At 39.1% G+C, this 10,894-nt stretch overlaps 1 long non-coding RNA gene across 1 annotated transcript; it reads left to right on the plus strand.

Moving 5' to 3' along the window:
* The first annotated feature begins 3,495 nt into the window (after positions 1 to 3,495).
* LOC131519920 (uncharacterized) lies at positions 3,496 to 6,314 on the plus strand. Its single transcript, XR_009265876.1, has 3 exons — positions 3,496 to 3,588; positions 4,570 to 4,802; positions 6,189 to 6,314. It is a non-coding gene; the product is annotated as an uncharacterized LOC131519920 (long non-coding RNA).
* The last annotated feature ends 4,580 nt before the right edge of the window (positions 6,315 to 10,894 follow it).

Consider the following 10,894-nt stretch of genomic DNA (forward strand, 5'->3'; position numbering starts at 1 on the left):
GATCATATGGTTCTTGTCCTTTTATTGATGTGATGAATCGCATTGATTGTTTTGTGGATATTGAACCAGCTCTGCATCTCAGGTATAAATCCCACTTGGTCATGGTGAATCCTTTTTTTAATGTATTGTTGGATCTGGTTGGCTAATATCCTGTTGAGGATTTTTCATTCATGTTCATCAGGAAAATTGGTCTATAGTTCTCCATTTTAGTGGGGTCCCTGGTTTCGGAATCAAGGTAATACTGACTTCATAGAAAGGGTTTGGAAGTTTTCCTTCCATTTCTCTTTTTTGGAACAGCTTCAAGAGAATAGGTGTTAACTCTTCCTTAAATGTTTGATAGAATTCCCCTGGAAAGCCATCTGGCCCTGGACTCTTGTTTTTTTGGCAGATTTTTGATTACTAATTCAATTTCCTTACTGGTTATGGGTCTGTTCAAATTTTCTATTTCTTCCTGTTTCTGTTTTGGTAGTGCATATGTTTCTAGGAATTTGTCCGTCTCTTCCAGATTGCCCATTTTATTGGCATGTTATTGCTAATCACCCCCTTTTTTAAAAGTTTATTTATTTTTGAGAGAATGAAAGTGGGGAAGGGGCAGGGAGGGAGGGGGACAGAGGATCTGGAAGTGGCTTTTCACTGACTGCATTGAGACAATGTGCGGCTTGAACTCACAAACTGTGAGATCATGACCTGAGCTGAAGTGAGACACTCAAACAACTGAGCTACCCTGGTGTCCCTCTATTCTTTTACCCTTTGAATTCATCCTTCTCAAGGTTGCCAAAGTAATCTTTTAAAATTGTACGTATGAGCTTGGCCTATCTTGTATCAAATCCTCTGCTCTCTCTTCACTGCAATAATAAACAGAATATAATAAAATAGGCAACCAATGGTGGATCAGGCCTTTGGCATTTAGGCCTTTGCCTGCCTTCCTTCTGTCCTGTGCCTTCGTCATGCCACAGCACTTGAGATTCTCCGTAGCTTCCTACTTTCTCAGGATCGTGTCTTTCCATTTGATTTTCCTTCACCCAAGAATGTTCCTTTCCTTGCCTGATTAATTTCCTATTTCTCCTTCTACATTCAGCTCAGGCTTGGCCCTCACAGTTAAGCTCTCCAAGACTCTGCTGCACCACACGATTTTGACTTGGCTATTTTGGCAATTTTTACCTTGGGATCATTTTGATTTCAGGAACATTTTTATACACTATCCTTTGTTTGATTTGCGTTCACTTCGATGGAGCCTAAAAAAGCAAAAAAAAAAAAAATAATAATAATAAAATAAATAAATAATTATTGACTTAAAATCTCCAAATCCTAAAGCACTTATTCTTACTCTGTTACTGACCTTTACAAGCACTGCTGACCCTCCCTTCTGTGGGTGAGAAAGGGATGTGGTTCAGGGATGGGGTGAAGATGAGAGCGAGAAGGAGCAGAGTCAGAGATGGAGGACGGGTCCATGATGGAGTGTGGATTAGGGTCAGATGGATGGTCAGGGGCTCCTGCTAATGTAAGAGTGTGACTTTTGTCATATATATATATATATATATATATGTATATATATATATATATATGACATTTTGATATATTTATTTCTAGTTAGCCCTGTGTTATGGGTTGAACTGTCCTCATCTTCCAAAGGTATTGCAGTCCCAACCTCAGTGCCTGTGAATGCAACCTTATTTGGAAATAGAATCTTGATCAAGTTAAGATGAGGCTGTTAGGGTGTGCCCTAATCCAATATGACTGCATCCTTATAAAAAAGGGGAATTTGGCTATAGAGACAGACATACACAGAAGAAAGGTAGAACAGCACATGAAGATGAGGGCAGAGATCTACGAGCAAAGGAGATCCAAAGATTGCCTGAAAACCACCAGGAAGTGCAATGGAGACACAGAAAGGTTTTCCCTTTCAGGCCTCAGAGGAAACCTCCCCTCAGACATCTTGATCTTGGACTTCTAGCCTCTAGAACTGAGAGACTCTGAATTATGTAAGCTGCCCAGTTTGTGGTACTTCATTATAGCAGCGCTGGCAAACTAATACATCATGTAAAACAATTGTGTCAAGAAGACCTGGCCAAAGTGTCCTGTGTTAAGGTGACTTGTCTGTCCTCTGAACTCCAGAACATCATTACTCTATACGTTAATGGACTGAAACGTGTCTATCTTGGGCACAGGACCATTAGCTCTCTAAGGTCTTGCTTTTTATTGTATGTCTTTAGTACCTACTGTATTGAGTCTAGATAATTTAGGAATAAGCCAACCACAGGGCCTGAGGATGCTGAGTTTGACAGGGGTTGAGCAGCTGGCCCGATTGTCACTATGCTCTGGTTTCCAGGCCATGTGCTTTCCATTACACGGTGAAGAGGTCTAGCAAATTCACTTGTAGAGTTTCCTCTTCAGGCTCAATTTCCTCTGTTCCTTACGTGCACAGGTTGTCAAAGCTCTCATTATACTGGTCACTCTCCTCTGAATAGACTTGATCTTGAATAGGTACATCTAAACACCACACTCTTCTATCACCATCACCTTCCTTGATACAGACCCTAACCTGGTGTTAATGTTGCTCAAGTCTGTTGGCACATTATGGCTTATTATGGATGCAATCTATCTCCTGTGCAATGCTTTTTTGCACAGAAAGTTGATCCAAGTCCCTCCAACTCTGTTCAGTTTCTGCAAGGTTTGCACTCACATATGCTTACTTTATAAGCTATCTTTGTAAATTTTACTCTGGTTTTCCTTAGTATTCTGGTTCATTAAGATAATTTTATATCTCAATATGTTGTCTTAATTATATTATAACTAGTCTTACCCAGCTTATTCAGTTTTGGGGCATCTGAAAATACAGTGAGAGTGTTGTTTATGTTTTCAAATCACTGCTAAAAATGTTGAACAGTTGGATGTTTACCCAGCACACAATAGCTGGGTAATCATCAACTTTCTGTTTTATTTTTTTCTGTGTTGCCTTGGCCCCTATCAGCACAGAGGTGGAAATCAGAACAAAGCCTTTCAGTATGATGCCAGGCAAGCAGCTATTTACACATACTTGGATACTTGATAGTGAGATTTTCGTGAGTTACAGATTTCTTCTTCACACAAATGATCGTCTGGTCTCAGCTGGGTGTGCCTGGCACTAGCCTCCCTCTTACCCAGCTGTTCTAATGGCACTTGGCAGGGTGATGGCTCTCCATTCTCAAATTTTCTACTTGTAGAGAAATTGGCCATTTTGTGTTTTTACCATCATTTAAAATCCTGTTGAAGATGATTTTATTTATTTTTTTATTAAAAAATTTTTTTAATGTTTATTTTTTGAGAGAGAGAGAGAGAGAAAGAGAGAGAGAGAGTCAGAGAGGGGCAGAAAGAGACAGGGAGACACAGAATCTGAAGCAGGCTCCAGGCTCCGAGCTGTTATGACAGTACAGAGCCCATTGCAAGGCTTGATTCCATGGACTGTGAGATCATGACCTGAGCAGAAGTTGGATGCTTAATTGACTGATCCACCCAGCCACCCCAAACAATCCTGTTGAGGATGATTTTAAATAGTAATTTGGCCAATGCCAACTTTTCTGACTCTGCCATCATCTCAGGTGCCAACTAGTAGGTAGATCATTTAGTTAACCTGGGATACAGTTCAGTAAAGAATGGGACCTGTAGAATTTGTCTTGACTCCCATTTCAGCTCTGTTAGTTGACTGTGTGGCCCTAGCTAAGTTATGTAACCTCTCTGAGTTTCAGTGTTTTCATATGTGAAAAGAGGATATTAATACCTGTCATTATTAATGAGTATTAAATTGATTAATTTATGGTAAGTGCCTATCACAGAGACTGGCACAAGTAGGCATTTGAGAGACATCATCATCATCATGTACATCTTTTAAAAATACTAAGACTAAGGAGACTATTTGTGAAATACCTCAATTGTACTAATGGCTGCTAATATAAGAGCTCAATGCCCTTATCAGTCTTTGCATGAACATGGGCTTTACTGATATTATTTCACACATCTAAGGAATGCTTCCAAATAAATGGAATGGTTCACTTAATTGCCCAACTCCTTTCATGCTAAGTGGAATTGGTTTACTTTTTCTAGTATGTCTTAGAGACCTGTGAACATCCCAAAAGGGGTAATCTCAACAGAAAGCAGTCCAAACTTCCTGAAACTGAAGCTTAAAAAAAAAAGTACCCTACAAAGTCCTCAGAAGAATAAAGACTAATTCTGATGAGTTCTATCACGCACTATTAACTAAATAGGAATATTTCCTTGACATCTGTACATTTGACCAACATACCCATTTAAGGATAGTAAAGAAATTGTTCTTCCATGGGGTTGGCCTTATGGTTCAGTTTTTCCTTGTTTCATTCTGCCCACTTGCTTTTACCCCTTTTATTTTGTTCTCTTGAAAAGCAGGCTTGTCTTTTTGTTTTTTGCTTTTGTCAGATTAAGGACGAATGGCAGTATAGGTTAGTAAATACTTATTTGTCCTGTGATGTGAGAATTGCTATAATCATGACTGAAATCAATCATCAAACTTCAGTGTTCAATTGAGTAAGCTTTTATTGTACACCTTTTTATATGCAGATGCTGTGCCAAGGCCTCTAGGGGATTCGAGGATGATCAAGTGTCGGTTTCTGTCCTCAAAACAATTAAGAGGGAAGAGGGACAATTCCAGCAAAAACTGCCTGAGCAAAGGCACCTGGGAGGCCACAGGAATTTACAAGATGCTCACAGAATAGCTTTAGAGGAAATGATTTGTTTTGGGGGAAGAGGAAGTTGGAAGAGGAAAGCCAGGGCCTGACTGTGAGGGCTTGATGGTAATTATTTTGCATGCTATTTTCAATTTGATAATTGATCTAATATACCAAGTGTCAGTTTTCATTGAACGAAACACTGAAATAGTGGGCCTCAAATGAGATGGAATCAATGTTAAACAGCTTTTGGTATGTGTATCTGTTAGTTTTCTCCGTGTTAAATTTGCTTGTCTGACATATCACTACGTATTAATTAGTAATGAAAGCACTCAAAAACTTCTAATGAAAAGCTCCACAGATTGACAACTCAAAAGTTGGGCACTTCTTTGTCTCTAAATTTTAAGTGCTTTTCCCCTCTGTACCATCTGTTACACATCTTCAAATCTTCAACAAACTCAAAGTAGTTGGACTATGTCCCATTATTTCAGTTGGATGGGATTGAGAAATTGATTGTGACCATGGGAATTGAATAAGAACAACATTGAGCCCTGATTTTAGGACTAATATTTAGCATTTGGTAGTTACTAAGAATTTCAGAGATGGCTAGCCCATAGGCAAAATGAAATCTTGATTAAAAAAGCAAACAAAATGTTAAACTTTTAAGGAGAACATGGTAGGTAGATGGTTGATTCCAGGGTCCAACCTGAAGCATCCTTTATTATTCAAATGTTTGTTTACTTCTCTTTCTTTTCCTGGAGATGGCACTCCCTGGTTCTCTGGGTTCTCTGGCTCTTTGTATAGGCTGCTGGCAGCTTTAGGGGTAGTTTTCCTTCACACATCAGGCATTACATTAGGCACTTATCCTAAGATTGGAGCTCACACCATCATATCTACAGGATCTCTCTGTTGACCTCAATTTTTTTTTCTGTTTTGTCTCAAGTCAGAGAAAAATGTATGGTGAGAGATAGAATGAACTCTTTTTTTCTAACAGTGTTCATAAGTCTGGTCCAAATCCATAAGCTTTCTTTTTACTTATGACCATAAATTTTTAATAATAAACTCTAGTATATAAGAATTGACACAGTTTTTTCTCCCCTTAAGTCAACTTAAATCTGCCTTTGAGCTCCCATCTTGTTAGCAGCAAATTTAATCTTTAGCATCATCTGCTCTCTACTTCACCAGATTGTACAAAATTCTGAGGTATTTTAAGCTGCACCAAAATATCAAGGTAGCTTGTATCTTACTGATAACCTCTGTGATGCCTATTGTTCAAGATCATTCCAAGTCTAGCAACTGTGCTGCTTTTGTTTTGAATGTGGGGACATGGAAATCATGACTTTTAACGAGGGCTCAGTGTCCCTGACTGACTACATAGTAATGGCTTGGGCTACCTTGTCAAATTACTGCTACAGAGCAGGGCTGTTCTTGGGACAGGTGTGCCTCTGTTATCTGTGTGCTTCTCTTAACTCTGTTCTCAAGTCATGGGTCTTTTTCTCTCTATCCTTCCAGACACTGGCATAGTATCTTCAATGAAATCAGTCTTTTGGTGACTTCAAAACATTTGAATCAGCACAGCAAAGCATTTGAATCAGAAATTCAAATATCTGCTTGGTAACATGGGAAGAAAATAGAAGAGCAGCCTAAAATAATTAAATACCAATAAATTAACTTGCTTGATTGTCATTGAAGGTAGTGTGATTCTTTTTAAACAATTTTTTTTAAAGTTTATTTATTTATTTTAGGGGGAGAGGGGCAGAAAGAGGAGAGAGAGAGAATCCTAAGTAGGCTCTGCACTGCCCTGCCAGCATAGAGCCCCATGTGGGGCTTGAACCCATAAAACCATGAGATCATGACCTGAGCTGAAACTGAGTCAGACGCTTAACCAACTGAGCCACCCAGATGCCCCGAAGGAAGTAAGATTCTCAGTGAGATCTATGTTCTCTCCTAAAATTTTTTCTCTGGGTTCTATTACCTTCAATATTTTCCATACATCTTAGGTATTTTTAACATTTTAAAGCTGCTCTAGAACTCCAATAAAAACACCATTGTTGTCATATCTCTGCCTGAGGATCTTTAACCTTTTTGAACAATCATAACTGCATTATGATAGTATAACTTCTCTGTTGTGTATGTGTGTGTGTATGTGTGTGTGTGTGCATGTGCATGCAATGTATTACTGGAAAGAAAACAATTTCACGTTAGTTGATCATAAACACATGGGGTCCAGAGGATGGGGGAGGGGCACAACCAAACATTTCTGTACTTCTTTCCTTCTCCTGCTGAGTTACCACTTCAGAGTTATCCTTTCTTACTTGGGTTTCTGAAAAAATTTTCCCTCCTCGGTCTCTATCCTGCACAGGTCCCAGCTCTGCTTGTGCACAGAGAGGTCAAGGTCATGATCATCTTTGTTCTGGACTGGAATGGCTGCCATCGATTCTTATTCCTGTGGTAGTTATTAGGATTGTTCCCTCTCAGTACTGGCACATGGTAGGATCACACTTCCTTAACAACTTTGTAGTTAGGCATGGCCATGTGGCTTGCTTTGGCCAATAGAATGTGAGCTGAAGTGATATGTGTCACTTTACTAGCTAGTGCCTGCCTGGTTTCTTGCTGCCCCACCCCACTCTATAATTCATCAAGGAAGCCTATGTTAAGATAGACCTCCCCTTTGCATCATCTTTGAGTAACTACAGTGAGAATAATTCCAGTGTTGGTTCACATTGCACATATTGGGGGGAAGGGATGAGAAGTATGTGTTCTGTGTTTAGTCACTGAGATTTTGGGGTTGATTTTTACTATGTATAACTCAGCCCATGCTGACTGACACAGTCCTCTTTAGGAGCAGATTGGCTATTTCAGATTTTTTTTTGGAATGAAGCATCTAAAAGATACAAAATAAATATCTTTATCTTACTAATATCCACCAATTCTTTGTCTTTTTTTTTTTTTTTTAACTTATGATGTCTCTGCCTCTTTATTTGTGTCTTCTAAAGATCCCTTTCTATCTGGGCAAGTGCAGATAAAATGAAAGGAAGAGAATGAGTCGGGTAGACAATTCCTTTGTGCCACAATTGGCTTGGGCACTGGCAATCTCCATTTTTTCACAGCTTCATATTTCTTAAATGACCCATACATAACAAACACTTTATACTTCACTTTTCTCTTTTTTTTGCTAAGCTATTTGATTGTTCTGAGATTGGAAACCTCAGGAATTCCAATGATCCAAGAGCAAAAAGGCAAGATAAAATTTTTCCATACTAATGTGGTTGCTCTGCCTGTGTTAAACACAAAACCTTCAGGTCTTGCGCAGGTACACAGCCAGATGCTTTTCATTCAGCCTCATAAATGATTATCGGTGGCTTACTGTGTACTAGGGATATTCCTAATTATAATCAGTGATGGTTGCTCTGAGTAAAAATTGCAAGGATATATAAAGGCAAACATAACAGAGAACTGATCTATTTGGGGGTAACAGAAAGTCATTTGTGAAAAACCAATATTTGAGTTGAGAGCCAGGAGGATGATGGGAAGGTGTTGGGAGCTCAGAGTTTCTGCAGAAGTAAGTAGCTTTTGCAAGGAGTCTGGAGGAGTCATGAAACATTGGAAAAAGAAAAAGAAGGCTTGTGTAAGCTGGAGCACAGAACTTAGTGAATGATGTATGATGAGACTGAACAAGTAGCCAGGGCCAGACTTTATAGAGCCTCATAGACAATGCTGAAGATTTGATTATTTTATTTTATTTTATTTATATTATTTTATTTTATTAAAATTTTTTTTTAAACGTTTACTTATTTTTGAGAGAGAGAGACAGAGCATGAATAGGGGAAGGGCAGAGAGAGAGGGAGACACAGAATCTGAAGCAGGCACCAGGCTCTGAGCTGTCAGCACAGAGCCCAATATGGGGCTTGAACTCACAAACTGCGAGATCATGACCTGAGCTGAAATCGGATGCTTAACTGAGCCACCCAGTTTTCCCTATTAATTTTATTTTTAAAATATTTATTTATTTTGATAGATAGCAAGAGAATATACACACACAAGTGGGGACAGGAAGAGGGAGAGGGAGAGGGATGGAGAGGGAGAGGGGGAGGGGGGGGGAGAGAGAGAGAGAGAGAGAGAGAGAGAGAGAGAGAGAGAGAATCTCAAGTAGGCTCCATGTTGTCAGTGTGGAGCCTGACTCCAGGCTCTGTCTTACGACCAGTGAGATCATGACCTGAGCTGAAATCAAGAGTCAGACACCCAACCAACTGAGTCACTCAGGCGTTCACCAATTTGGTTATTTTAAAAGTTGTGGAAATCCTTTGAAAGATGGATATTTTAGACTTACTATTGACACCACGAGATTTGAGTTTGTGACTACATTTAAATTGCCTTATTTATTTATTTATTTATTTATTTATATATTTTGAGAAAGAGAGAGAGAGAGGGTGGGGCAGAGAGACAGGAAGAGAATCCCAAGCACGTTCTGTGCTATTAGCATGAGGCCTGATGCAGGGCTCAAATTCACAAATCCGTGAGATCATGATCTGGGCTGAAATCAAGAGTCAGATGTTTAAGTGAATGAGCTGCTCCCATTCATTCATTTAGATTTCATATGGATTAAAAAATGGGGGGCGCCTGGGTGGCGCAGTCGGTTAAGCGTCCGACTTCAGCCAGGTCACGATCTCGCGGTCCGTGAGTTCGAGCCCTGCGTCAGGCTCTGGGCTGATGGCTCGGAGCCTGGAGCCTGTTTCCGATTCTGTGTTTCCCTCTCTCTCTGCCCCTCCCCCGTTCATGCTCTGTCTCTCTCTGTCCCAAAAATAAATTAAAAACGTTGAAAAAAAAATTAAAAAAAAAATGGGCTGTTGTATTAGCTAGGGTGACCTATACAGATACTAGAGAAAATACAAGGAAGTTGCATAAAACAAGCTTAATCGTCTATAGCTTGCTTTGATCTGGCAGCCAAAGTGTGGGGCTTGGGGTAGCATAGTGTTATCTGACTTTATTGGACCAAGGCTAGGATGGGCAATAGAAGGCCTTATCTTCTTAGTATATTTTCCCAGGGACAGGGTGCATCCTAAATTACAGATTTAGTGAGAGAAAATAAGGCAGGGATTTATATCTATATCTATATATCTATATCTAGTCTATACCTGTATATTGATCTATAGTCCAAGTTTTTACAAGCCTGAGACCAAATGTAGCAAAAGATATGTTTAGATGTGGGAAGTTTTCAGGGGAACTCTACCGGTTTGTTTGTTTGTTTATTTATTTATTTATTTATCCATCCATCCAGTTTTATGGAGCTATAATTGACATATAACATTGTATAACTTTAAGGTATACAACATGAGGATTTGATAGATGTATATTTTGTGAAATGATCGCCACAACAAGTTTAGTTAACATCCATTACCTCACCTAGAGAAAAATTGTTTTCTTACTTGCAATGAGAACTTTTAAGATCTACTATTTTAGGAAGTTTCAAATATACAATACAGTATTGTTAAGTATAGCTAGGTCACCAGTTTATATTGAAATATATTGCCCAGGACTCACACAAACTCTCCTTTATGTTTGGTAGCAGCTGAATCATATTTTAAAATAGTCTGAACTCAACTTTTGAGCTTTTATTGTAGGAAGCAATTCCGCATTGTCAGGAAGCTGAATTGAATGCCCTATAGATCATTTCCACATATGACTTTCCGTTTTACAAAACAAATCCATATTCATTCCAATGATTTCCCCTTCATTCTTTTCAAACTCCCAAGCAGAAAAGATTAGATTCAAGTTTCCTGTCATAAATTACCCAGTTTTAACTCAGTAAATTTGCATAAGCCCCCAACACCAAACTTCCTACTAGTTGAAAAAATATAGCATGTATGTATCTCATTATCTATTCATAGATTTTCAAATTATATATTATCTAGCTTTTTATAGGATATAACTATGAAAAGATCAGCTTCCATCCTCACAGCAAAGATAGAGCCAGAGGTGTGGGCTACTTAATGAGCCTAGGATCCATGAATCAGAGCCCAGAAAGGACCAGGAGAGGTGAAGAATAAGCTAGAATCCCAGAGGAGCCAAATTTAAAACAGAACTTTGCAAGAGTGTCTTGACATGAGGACTTGTGTTAAGCATAAGAACCAAGCCATTAGCCCATGTTCACTCCGTAGTTAGCTGATGTTTGGTTATCAGAATTGGTGACAAAGTCCTTTAAGGGACTCTGGAGATCC

The sequence above is a fragment of the Neofelis nebulosa genome, chromosome 8, assembly GCF_028018385.1.
Source record: "Neofelis nebulosa isolate mNeoNeb1 chromosome 8, mNeoNeb1.pri, whole genome shotgun sequence".
In the NCBI taxonomy this organism is placed as follows: domain Eukaryota; kingdom Metazoa; phylum Chordata; class Mammalia; order Carnivora; family Felidae; genus Neofelis; species Neofelis nebulosa.